Source organism: Euprymna scolopes, chromosome 46, assembly GCF_053919585.1.
Source record: "Euprymna scolopes isolate OS-2025 chromosome 46, ASM5391958v1, whole genome shotgun sequence".
Classification (NCBI taxonomy): Eukaryota; Metazoa; Mollusca; class Cephalopoda; order Sepiida; family Sepiolidae; genus Euprymna; species Euprymna scolopes.
In genome coordinates, this window is record NC_136527.1 from 26,884,767 (window position 1) to 26,898,842 (window position 14,076).

A 14,076-nucleotide genomic window follows, 5' to 3' on the forward strand; every position below is an offset into this window, starting at 1 on the left:
AAGATTAACAGCTAATTCCATACAAGAAAGTAATACAACCTTCTCCAACACAACAATTGTTAACAGCATAGATGTGTTCACATACCTACCGGAAGAGGATAAAACTTTTGATGCATACTTCAAGAGGTATGGAGATATTTTCGAAAGAGACTGCGAAAACTGACCAAATAGAAAGAAAGTAAGTTTATTACTTCGAAAGCTTGGTACCAGTGAACATTGCAAATTTGTTGATTTCATATTGCCAAGGAGAACGAATCAGTTAGATTTCGCTGAGACCGTAAAGCTTCTTAAGGAGTTATTCGGACTGGACATGTCTCTTTTCCACAAGAGATGATCATGTACGAATCTTAAGAAAACTAATGAACAGGACTACCTTACATGAGCGTCAGTAGTAAACAAAAACTGCGACAACGTCAAATTATCGGATTTCAAATGCTTAATCTTTGCACAGGGTCTTGTATCCACAAAATATTCAGAGATCCGAAGACGCATTCTCTCAAAATTAGAGACAGAACAAGGCCTGACATTGCAGAAATTAGCAGAAGATTGCCAAAGGGCAGTATCATTAGGTATATCAGAATTTTTGTAGGAATTCTTGACACCCCTAACACGCAACTGCGAATAAAATATAAAAATCTCGTAATTTCTCTGTTAAAAGTGGGTTGTTTATTTTCTTTATGGATTATACCTTCAAAATAAACTATTAAAGTTGTTTTAAAAGTAATAGAAATATATATATTTTTAAAACAGTAATGAATTTTCCGAACTATTTTTCAACTTTTAAACTTTAAAAATCTATCAAAATTTTTCTATTTATTCTATTTTTACGATATTTTCAGGGTCAATGTGAAATTTTATGTTCATTCCAATAAACCGAATATAATATTTTAGACAAACGTTTTTTTAATTCACGCCCCCCCCATTTTCAAGTGTCTATTAAAAACTAAATAATTAATTCACTCACCGAAAAGTAAATAATTAATTTACTCACAAATTGAAGAGAAAAGGTCAATAAATAATATATTTAAATTTAAAACAAAAGAAAGTAGTGTTTTTTAGAATTTTACCTGTAAAATTTGAAGTTTAAAACCTTTTTTCTAACCACGTTATTTGTTTTTTCGTTTTTTTTAATGGAACCTTGGTCCTTGCTCCTTTAATTGAAAAAAAAATTATGGCTCAAATTACATTTTTCGATGAGTTATACGCTTGGAAAGACAGGGGGTCGAATAATTCACGTCACCCATTTTTAAATGTCTATTAAAAAGTAAATAATTAATTTATGTACCAAAGTCTTATATATCACAAATTGAAGATAAAAGGTCAATAAATAATATATTCAAATTTAAAACAAAAAGTACTGTTTTTTAGAAAGTAACCTGTAAAGTCCGAAGTTTAAAACCTTGTTTTTTAAAAAACACGTTTTTTTGTTTTTTGTTTTTTTATGAAACCTTTGTCCTTGCTCCTTTAATTGAAAAAAAAATAGGGCTTGATTTACAATTTTTGAGGAATTATAAGCTTGGAAAGATGGAGTGGAATTATTCACTATTTTCACGAAATTTCTGACCCACCTACAGTATCACTAAAAAAGATTCCAGGGATATAGAAGCAGGAGTGGCGTATATTAGGTAGATTAAAAAACCTTTCAGGAACTCAGGACAAAGAAATTTTGAGACTAGTCAAAATTCAAAAAAATACTCAAATTATAAATACTCAAATTATAATAACTACAGAAAACGAAATTACGACAATAGTCAATATAATAACTGCAGAAAACGAAATTACGATAATAATCAAAGGAATTATAAAAATACAGTATCAGGTAATAATTGCAGAAGATGTGATGAAAAAAAAGTTGGAAAAGGATTGTCCTTACAAAAATGTCAGGTGCTACAATTGCGATAAAGTTGGACATAAGAGTGTTTGCTGCAGAACAAAAAATAGAGTACACCAAATGAGAACAAGCGACAAAGGGGAAAAATTTTACGAAAATATGTATCAGTAAATATTTTCGACAAACAAGTGACATTTCAGCTTGACTCTGGATCGGATTTGTCGTTAATAAACGTCAACACTTGAAAAAAGCTGGGTAAACCGACTATTCAAAAGTCAAGTAAAGGTGCACGAACAGTGACAGGAGACGAAATAAGATTCGAAGGAGAGGTCATCCTGTCCATTAATTTAAATGAAATTGAAAATCTTCATAATTAAAGAAAGCGATAACTTACTGGGAATTGACTGGATTGAAAAATTCAATATTTGGGATAAACCAATGACGGCTTTTAGTAGAAAAATAACCAGTTGCACCCCAACGTCATAAAATATTAAAAACGATCTACAAAAGAAATTCCCAGAAATATTTACTACTGGACTGGGAAAATGCAATACATTTAGGGCGTCGTTCGAGCTAAAAAGGATGCAACACCGGCGTTTAAGAAAAAACAGAACGTACTGTTCGCCGGTTTAGACAAAATAAATAGCGAGCTAGATAGACTAAAAAAACAGGCATATTATCGAAAATCGAAACTAGCATCTGGGCAGCTCCTACGGTGTACGTAAAAAAGTCGGAACAAATTGGAGTCTGTGCAGACTTTTCTACGGGCCTAAACGATAAATTAAAAGACCACCATTACCCTTTACCAAGCCCTGAGGAGATATTTGCCAGACTAAATGGTGGCAAAATATTTTCAAAAAGAGATTTTTCCGATGCCTATTTACAAATTCGGATGGAAGAAGAAAGCTCAAAGATATTATACATTAACACGCACAAAGGGTTGTTCAAATACAACTGTCTACCCTTTGGGATCAAAGTTGCGCCGGCGATTTTCCAACAAGCAATGGATACAATGCTGAATGGAATAGATTGTGCTTATGCATACCTGGATGACATAATCACCAGGAGCGCGTCCATAAGTGAACACTAAGAGCATCTAAAAGAAGTATTTACAAGAATAAATGAATACGGATTCAAGGTGAAAGAAAACAAATGTGAATTTTGTTTAGACGAAATCAAATATTAGGGCAAATAATAAATAAAGACAGTCGACACCCAGACCCGGAAAGATCAACAGCAATTAAAAACATGCCGGCACCACATAATGTGACGACTGTACAGAGCTTCTTGGGTCTTGCAAACTACTACCAAGTATTTATCAAAGGAATGTACGACCTAAGAACTCCGCTTAACGAGTTATTAAAGAAAGAAACACCATGGATATGGACAAAAGAATGTCAAGACGCATTTGAGAAAATTAAAAAGACGCTGACGTCCGCTCTATTTTTAACCTATTACGACCCAAAATTAGAAATAAGTGTTGCGAGCAATACGAGCTCGTATCGTAAAGGAGCATGTATAAAGCATATCCTGCCAGATGGATCGAAGAAACTTATAGCTCACGCCTCAAAGACACTATTTCGGCAGAAAAAGCTTACTCTCAAATAGAAAAAGAGGGGTTAAGCATTATTTTTGCGGTGACGAAATTCCACCATTACCTGTACAGGAGACACTTTATACTGGAAACAGATCACAACCCCCTAGTGACAATCTTCCGCTCAAAAAAGGGCTTGCCAATATATACGGCAAATCGCCTACTCCATTGGGGTATGATCTTCCTAAATTATGACTTTCAAATAAAACATCTGGATTTAAAAAAATAGGTCATGCGGATGGCCTATCAAGGCTTATACCGAAAATGGAAGAAACCCTTGAAGAGTCAATAATTGCAGCTATACGTTCCAATTATGAGGAAAAAAACATGGTGGCGAATATAATAAAAGAATTACGAGTCACGTTAACCGATATAAAAAGGAAGGCTGAAAATGACGATGTCATTACAGACATAAAGAAAAAAATAAGGGAAAATGATGAAAAAACGCAAAGCATATTTTCCGCATGCAATGATGTTTTATTATATAGTGAAATAGTTGTTATCCCGGAAACCTTGCAGAAAAAGATTTTCATACAACAGGATGAAGGCACTTATGCGGAGTTATGTTTACTGGCGTAACATGGATATGGATATTGCACTAACAGTAAACAAGTGTAGAGGTTGTGAATTAGCCGCAAAGGAACCACCGATAGTCTTGGAAAAAAACTGACCATCCATGGTCACGCATTCATATAGACTTTGCTGGACCGACCGAAGGACAATACTACCTAATCGTAGTAGATAGTTTTCCAGATGGCCTGAAGGAAAGCGTTTCAAGAACCCGATGACAAATAACACAATAAGTTTTCAGCATGAAATATTTGCACGTTTTGGTGTGCCAAACATAGTCACAGATAACGGAACACAATTTACATCAAGTGATTTCAAGGACTTTTGTGTCACTTTTTAGGTAAAACATATAACTACACCACCGTTCCATCCTGGATCAAATGAATTAGCGGAAAGGTTCGTAGACACGATAAAACGTGCACTTAGAAAATCAATAGGGACCCGACGGAGAAAGCATTACAACAATTCCTGCAAATATACAGGATAATTAAGAACCCAAATACACCGTCGAAATTATGAACAGCAGAATTAATGTTTGCTAGAAAAATAAAATCACCATTTGCTAAAATTAATACCAAAGCAAGCAATCGTCCATCAAACTACGCACACATCACGTAAAATGTTTAAACCTGGTGATCGCGTATATTTTAAATGTATGAAAAATAATATTTCATATTGGGAGTTTGGTACGGTAGATAAACGTATCGGCGACTTGGTCTACATGATAAAAGGTCCAAAAGGCATACACAAAAGACATCAAAATCAATTGAGAAAACGTCATATAAAAGACAACGAACATGACAAACCTGATGAAAAGGAAGATCTAATTGATATACTATACGAAGCATTTTACATTGAACCACCACGAACCATAATCGAACCAAGATCGGGAAGGAAAAGAAAGTTTGCAGAACCAATTGTAATGAACCCAAAGAGAAAAGGATATTGAAATCTACACGACTTCAAATCTTGGGAGGGGGGATGTTGTGGAAACGGCCACTAATTAACATAGGTGGATGAGTGAGATATATAAAGGTATCAATCACCAATACCGGGAGAGTCTGCAACGACCGTTAAATAGGCAAGACGGCTATGCTGCCCCCAGTAAGACATGCAACACGCCACCTGCCGGAATATCTCCAACTGAAGTATATCTGAAGGCATGTAAATATGTATATAACTTTTCTTCCTAATATATTATTGTATACCTTTACTTCCGTGTTCTTGTTAATTATTTGTGCAGACACAACAAATAATAATGTCATTTATCTAATAAATTACAATATTTATTTTTTCAATATCATAATTCAATAAATAATTATTAATTATGACATATATTATTATATTGTTTAAAATTTTTAAAATCATGTATATTGTTTACAATAAATAAAAAGTGTTTATTATTTTTTTTTTCAAAAGACGTTCTGTTTATATTGCGTATGTTTTTCTTATTAAAAAAAAAAGGTTTAAATAGTAACATACCGGTGATCAAGGAAATTTGGGTCTTTTTTATCAGGGTTAGAGAGTATTTTGTTAATCTTGTCTATAGGAATATGCCGGATAACTAGGTGTATTAGAATCGGCCATTAAAAATGCCGTGTATGAACAAATAAATCAACTTACTATATTTCGAAACTTATAACTACTTGAAAAATGTAATTCGAAGCCTATTTTTTTCAATTAAAGTAGCAAAGACCAAATGTAAATAAAATAAGTGGTTTAATAGCAAATTATCCAATATTTGTTTTTTTTAAATCGGTTTTCTTTAAAAAAGATTTAAAGAAAATCAACGAAATTTTACTTAGTTCGATTATAAAAAATATATATAAACTCCAAAAAATCACTTACCTTTAAAAAATTCCATTTAATGTGTACTTCCATTGTTCATTGTTAAGAATTTATCCATATTTATACTTATATTCCATGTACTTTTTAAATAAAATTCTTTTTTAAACAAGGATAAAAAAAAACACACAGATTTATTGACTGTTCAAATAAAGGGAGAGAAATCTCTGATATTTTTTTGGCGATTATCTTACGGTGACATATAAACGCCATTATTAATATCTCTTTTTATTGCGTGCTGTTAACTAAAATTAGTATTTTGGGGCCTCCGTAGGTGAAAAAAAGCACACATTCACTTATAAGTTTTTGCCGTTCAACAAAAACTCCAGTCGGCCGATTTTTTTAAATCTCTTAATGAAATACACGAGTTTTTGATTATAATATCTTATTTCTACTTTATTGAGTGATTTTTTTTTTAATATCTAAAAAAAGAAAACATTGAATGAAATAGAAAAAAATTGCCGTCAGCGTCTGGTATTTACTTGACGATATATAAGCATAACATGAGGTTTCATAAAAAACAAAACAACGTGTTTTGAAAAAAATAAGGTTTTACACTTTGGACTCAGGTAAATTTCCCAAAAAACACTTTTTTTTTAAATTAAAATATTTTATTTATTGACCTTTTATTTCTGATATATAAAACTTTTGTGAGTCAATTAATTATTTAAATTTTATAAACATTTTAAAATGGGGGTGTGAACTAAAAAAAAAACGTTTGTCTAAAATCTTATATTCAGTTTATTGGAAAGAGCATAAAATTTCACATTGACCCTGAAAATATCGTAACAATTGAACTAATAGAAACATTTTGATACATTTTTAAATTTTAATAATTGAAAAAGATTTCACTCGTAAAATTCAATTGATTTCATACGTAAAAAAAAAATAGCTGGTTGAACGCGCACAAGCACTTTGTAAACACTGTTGTTTTTTTTAATAAAAAATATTTCTATTATTTTTTAAACAACTTTAATGGTTTATTTTGGAAGTATATTCCATACAGAACATAAACACTTAATTTCATCAAGTATTTTTTTTTTACAGCGAAAAAACAATTTGTTATGATACCAAACAAAAGGTTCGATTTTTAGGAAGAAAAGCTAGTATTAAAGATGGGGAGGGAGTATCGGCACTTTACATGGAGTTGTGTTTATAAAATTCAAACAAAATTAAAAAAAAAAAACAAGATGTCTGCCTTCAACGCGCTCTCAAAAACCCCCCCCCAAAAAACTACTCGATCAAATTAAATGATTTTTTTCTTCAGTCCAAAACAAAACAGATACGTACAATATAATCTTTTTTCGATATTTTAACTTTTTAATGTCTTGACTAAACTGTACAAGTGTTGTCTTTTCAATTAAAAAAGAAAAAAACATATTTTTTCAAATATAAACAAATTACAATAATTATAAAAGTTGTTTTCGTTTTAAATAGTTGTCAGTTTTGCATGTATTATGTCCCTTAGTTCAATCCTTTCATCAGTTGGCCGGACATTTTTTATAGAGGGGACACCGGCTGGTTGACTATTGTTTTGTTCTTTAATTGTAATCGACATCCTTTTACTCCCACATGCCTCTGTCTTTTATCTTCTGTTGTCCTTCGCCATTTTAAGTCATTTCCGGTAAGAAACATTATATATCTCCTTCTTAAAGACACTTTTTAATATTTTTAACGTTTTTTTTTATTATTTCATCTTAACTACGAACTTTGTTTATTTTCTTTACCCACATGTCAGACCCCCTTACTTCTAGCTGTGTTGTTCATTTCCTTACGCATACAACTCCCCATTCAGCCGTTTATAACTTTTCGATTCTTATCTTTTCTCTTTGTGTTCTCAACAATGTTTTTTGTTTGTTTTATTTCTTTCAAATTTTTAAATCGTTTTCTGTGTTTTTTCTTTCAGTTTTCTTTCTTTCTTTTTTTACCATTTTGACTCTCAATATGCGTTAATTTAATTTTTCGCTTAAAACATATTTAAAGAAATATAGACAAATTACAATAATCATAAAAGATTTTTCTTTTTTAATAGTTGTGTATTTTGCTAAATATATATAAAGGTTAAAAATATAAACAAATTGTCGGAATTAGCATACCGGCGAGTAGGGGGAGGGGAAGAAAAGACGGTTTAAGTCTTGCAACGAAATGTTGACGTTGCTTACAAGCAGTCTTTCCTTGTAAAAGTAACAAATGGGTAACGATGGGCGAAGTGTAATTTGTCTAAAAGACTACAACAACTACTACCACAATAGTAGAGCGAGAGCGGCCACCCTTTTTATCTACTACAACTCTCAGTCAACGAGATTCACGCGTGACTGAAATGTCTGTTTTACTTGTAAGGAATAGGCACTCAGGTTCTTTGATTAACAGACCACTAGGTGTGTCAGAAATTTCGTGAAAATAGTGAATAATTCCACCCCATCTTTCCAAGCTTATAACTCCTCGAAAAATGTAATTCAAGCCCTATTTTTTTCAATTAAAGGAGAAAGGACGAAGGTTTCATTAAAACAAAAACAAAAACAAAAAAAACAACGTGTTTTTTTTTAAGGTTTTAAACTTCGGACTTTACAGGTAAATTTCTAAAAAACAGTCCTTTTTTTGTTTTAAATTTGAATATATTATTTATTCAATTTGTGATATATACGACTTTGGTACATAAATTAATTATTTACTTTTCAATAGAACTTTCAAAATGGGAGGCGTGAATTATTCGACCCCCTGTCTTTCCAAGCTTATAACTCATCGAAAAATGTAATTCAAGCGATAATTTTTTTTCGATTAAAGGAGCAAGAACCAAAGTTCCATTAAAAAAAAGAAAAAACAAATAACGTGGTTTAAACAAAAGGTTTTAAACTTAAAACTTTACAGGTTAAATTCTAAAAAACACTACTTTTTTTGTTTTAAATTTGAATATATTATTTATTGACCTTTTCTCTTCAATTTGTGAGTAAATTAATTATTTACTTTATGGGGGGGGCGTGAATTAAAAAAAACGTTCGTCTACAATATGATATTCGGTTTATTGGAAAGAACATAAAATTTCACATTGACCCTGAAAATATCGTAAAAATAGAATCAATAGACAAATTTTGATAGATTTTTAAAGTTTAAAAATTGAAAAATATTGAGTTCGTAAAATTCATTACTGTATTTTAAAAAAATATTTCTATCACTTTTAAAACAACTTTAATAGTTTATTTTGGAAGTATAATCCATAAAGAAAATAAACAACCCACTTTTAACAGAGAAATTACGAGATTTTTATATTTTATTCGCAGTTTCGGGTTAGGGGTGTCAAAAATTCCTACAAAAATTCTGATACACCTAACGGACCACCGGCCGTGTCGGTCACAGCTACCAACACTCCTTTCTTCCCCACCCACTTACCCTTGGCAAGTCAACCAATTCAAAATTCCCACACATTCCCCACAAAAAAATCTTTAAGAGAATAAAACAGTTTGTTTAGACTCCTAGCTGTGTTGTTCATTTCCTTATGCATACGACTCCCCATGAAGCCCTATAAAACTCGTCTTTTTTTTCAGTTTTCTTTCTTTTGTTGTTTTTACCTTTTTGACTCTCAATATGTGTATTAATTAAATTAATTTTTCACTTAAAACATATTTAGAAAATATAAAGAAATTACAATAATTATAAAAGTTTTTTTTCGGCACGAGTGCACTTATTGATCCGTGCTGAAATAATAGCGTTATTATTTAAATAGCCATTCTTAACATGGGGAGGTGAAGTGTTTTGTACCTGTTCTGTACTTTAACCTTACAATTGAATAAAAACATATAAAACTTTAATTAAACTTGGAAATACGATTTTAAAAATAGCGCGGATCAATAAGTGCATTAGCACTTTCTTTTCTTTTTTAAATAGTTGTGTATTTTGCTAAATATATATCTTAATATATGCGTGTGTTAATTTAAAGGTTAAAAACATAAACAAATCGAACTTACAATGGAAAATAATAACTTCTGGTGAATGCTGGAAAAATATCTAGTAAATAAAATGGCGTTTAGTAAGTAATTATTTGTATTTTAAACTAAATATTTTATCGTGGTTTATTTTTTTGTTTTTGTCATTTCATTTAACTTAATATGAAAATATTTTATCGTGGTTTATTATTTATTTTTTTGTCATTTCATTTAACTTAATATGAAAATTGATAATAAACTTTCAAATATCAATTATTGAATGGATTTTATTATTTCCTTTTCTTTAAAAACTCAGGAAATTTACAACACGTATATGGATAAAAATTCCTTACCTAGGACGGGTAATATACAACACATATTTAAAATAATTTAAATAATTTTCTGTTGTGCTAACGTTTCTGTGTGTCACAGGTAAAAGTTTGTTTTTACATCAGAGTGCTATAGTGAAGAAGCTCCTTATTTTATAAATGTCATACTACTCGAATGCATTACATGATTTTTGGTTTTGATAACTATTGTAGGTCACAGGTAAGATGTTCTTTGGTTTTCATATCGGTACTATACTGTACAAGTACCTTATTTCCAGGGTAGGATACTGTACAAATACATTTTTTCTGATTTTAAAATGAAAGAACTCGATACTTTTAAAAAGTTTTCCGTTGTGCTGAATTTTCTGTGCGTCTAGAGTAAGTTTTTTTTTTTTTTTTTCATCTGGATGCTATAGTGAAGAAGCACCTTATTTTTCATTGAAAAGTCATACTACCCAAATATATAACGTGATTTTCGGTTTTAATAACTTTTATGCACGTCACAGGTAGGATTTTCTTTGTTTTTCATATGAGTACTATACTGCACAAGTACCTTATTTCTTGGGTAGGATAATGTACAAGTACGTCATTTCTAAGATATAGCTGAAACTACTCGATAATTTTACATAATTTCTGTTGTGCTAACTTTTCCGTATGTCACAGGTGAGAATTTGTTTTTACATCAGAGTGCTATAGTAAAGAAGGACCTTATTTCTTATATGAATGAAATACTACTCGAATATATTACAGGAACATTACGATAAGCAGTATTAATTTAATATCTTCACAAAAAATATGTAATGTGGTTTTAATGATTAAAATTATCACAGAAATTTTGCTTACTTGGTTTAATGACCATTTTTCTCTCAGAAAATATTCGCATTCATTTCAAGTCACGTGTGACATTCTGTTCATAAAAATCAGTTATCTTAAACTTCATACTATTCTCATAGATCCTCATTTAACCAAGCCTGCATAATGAACACTCGTTGTAAGAAAACATCTATGTTTGAACGATTTGAATTAATATTTCTTACACGTAAATAAATGTTATTTCGTCTTAATACAGTGATTTCGAATTCTTTGTCAAGTGTCGTTATTTTCCAAAGTTATTTCTATATTTTTATTTTACCTATGTGAGGATGTGCCTTGGTAGACACCTTCGGTGATCTGGTTAAATTTACTTTTAACGGTCCTGCAGATACTCTACTACTTTCGACTTCAAGAGATTCATGCACCTGCAACCTCGGTCTTAAAAATTGATAGATCCTAATTATGAATGGCTGAACACAGAGTCAATTCAGTAGAAGTTAGTAACTCCACAGTCAGTTTTTACAAATTTGCACCACGTCCATGAGTTCCATAGGGTCAGAATTTTTTAAAAAGTTGTTATACATTTTGTAAATTCATCTTAGCTTATTTTAATCAGTTAATATGCATGTTACGTTTGTACAGTGGTAACGTCACCAGCTTTGAATGCTACAGTTTCGCTTTTAGTTTCGATTCTAGCTGGTGACACCCAAATACGTTTTTTATTATTTTTCACAACTCTATAATCATATATATAATCATATATACGAAATCTGGACAAATTTAAAATATCATATTTAAGGAATTGGCAAAGCCTCGCCTTCCCCCACTAGGTATGAAATGCAATCGACTTTCTTACATTCTGGGGCTTCTGTAGAACTTATGTGCGACATGTTGTCTCATGTTTTATTGTGCAAAGCTAAATCTGTTACGAAACCCTCACTTAGGGGAAGAGGCTAATAAAACTATCCTTTTTCTAAATTCTGAGGTGTTGCTGCTGTTGCTATAGATCTAATACTTTCCACTTAGCCTTGCGGCGCTGCTTTTGTATAACTGAATACTTTCAATTCTTAATTTATTGTTGTTTCTCTGGCCTTTGTCAGATGGTAACCGCGACGGGATAGGAACTCCTAATCTCCTGACTGCATTCTCAGCAATTACTGCCATCCATAGTTTTTGGTGTCTCACCACGTTTTTGGCCAAGTAAGTCACTGGCTGGCTTTGGGTAGGATTAAAACCAGTATCTTCAGACAATTCTCACATGGAACTGTAGAGATTAAACGTCTCTATCCACTGCGCCACGAGCCCCAAAAGGCGATCAAGGTTTGATTTTTTGGTCTTAGATGAGCATAATATTCTGCAAAAAATAAAGAAAACTCATCTCAATAATGAATTCCAATTGAATAATATATATTTCAATTATCACAGATAAAATATAAATGTGATTAATCCTTCAGTGTTAATAGTAGGGTTTATGGCTCAGTAGTAGAGAACCTGGTTATGCTATGGTTAAAGTACTTGGTAAAATTCAGTTGTAAGTTACATACTCCTGAACATTGAAGTTTCCATCCTCAGTGAGATTTAAAATAGAATTAAAAAATTTTTAGGACTTTTGAATGTAACCTTTTGTTTAGTATATGAGAGTAAGATGGTCTTGGCTTGTTAGCGATGACTGGACCAAGTGTCAAAACAACAAACTCTTTCTAATTATACCTATACTAAAAAAAACTACTAAATCTCAGAAAATCATGCAAAGAAGAAGTAGTCTAACCACGTACCTGGATAGGAAATACTGTTGTATAGTGGGGGTCTTTTTAAGATGACGAATATTGTATAGTTGAGTGTTCATATTCGGGAGATATGTCGGGTACATTTTAAAGCGAGATGGGGACATGTCATACACGATGAGAGGGGGAGAGAAGGGAGACATTTATACTTTTTACTGTTCGTGGATTCTTCTTAACACAAATATTAGAGAAGAGAGTTATTAGTTCTTATGGCACAAGAGGGGATAGTCATTACTTATGATAGAGAGTGTGACACATAGATGAGTTATACACAATGTTCATTAAAACGATGAGTTATAAACAATGTTCATTAAAACGATGAGTTATAAACAATGTTCATTAACACGATGAGTTATAAACAATGTTCATTAAAACGATGAGTTATAAACGATGTTCATTAAAACGATGAGTTATAAACAATGTTCATTAAAACGATGAGTTATAAACAATGTTCATTAAAACGATGAGTTATAAACAATGTTCATTAACACGATGAGTTATAAACAATGTTCATTAAAACGATGAGTTATAAACGATGTTCATTAAAACGATGAGTTATAAACAATGTTCATTAAAACGATGAGTTATACACAATGTTCATTAAAACGATGAGTTATAAACGATGTTCATTAAAACGATGAGTTATACACAATGTTCATTAAAACGATGAGTTATACACAATGTTCATTAACACGATGAGTTATAAACAATGTTCATTAACACGATGAGTTATAAACAATGTTCATTAAAACGATGAGTTATACACAATGTTCATTAAAACGATGAGTTATAAACGATGTTCATTAAAACGATGAGTTATAAACGATGTTCATTAAAACGATGAGTTATAAACACTGTTCATTAAAACGATGAGTGGGAACAATGTTCATTAAAACGATGAGTTATAAACAATGTTCATTAAAACGATGAGTTATAAACAATGTTCATTAACACGATGAGTTATACACAATGTTCATTAAAACGATCAGTTATACACAAAGTTCATTAAAACGATGAGTTATACACAATGTTCATTAAAACGATGAGTTATAAACAATGTTCATTAAAACGATGAGTTATAAACACTGTTCATTAAAACGATGAGTTATAAACAATGTTCATTAAAACGATGAGTTATAAACAATGTTCATTAAAACGATGAGTTATACACAATGTTCATTAAAACGATTAGTTATAAACACTGTTTATTTAAACGATGAGTGGGAACAATGTTCATTAAAACGATGAGTTATACACAAAGTTCATTAAAACGATGAGTTATAAACAATGTTCAGTAAAATGATGAGTTATACACAATGTTCATTAAAACGATGAGTTATAAACAATGTTCATTAAAACGATGAGTTATACACAATGTTCATTAAAACGA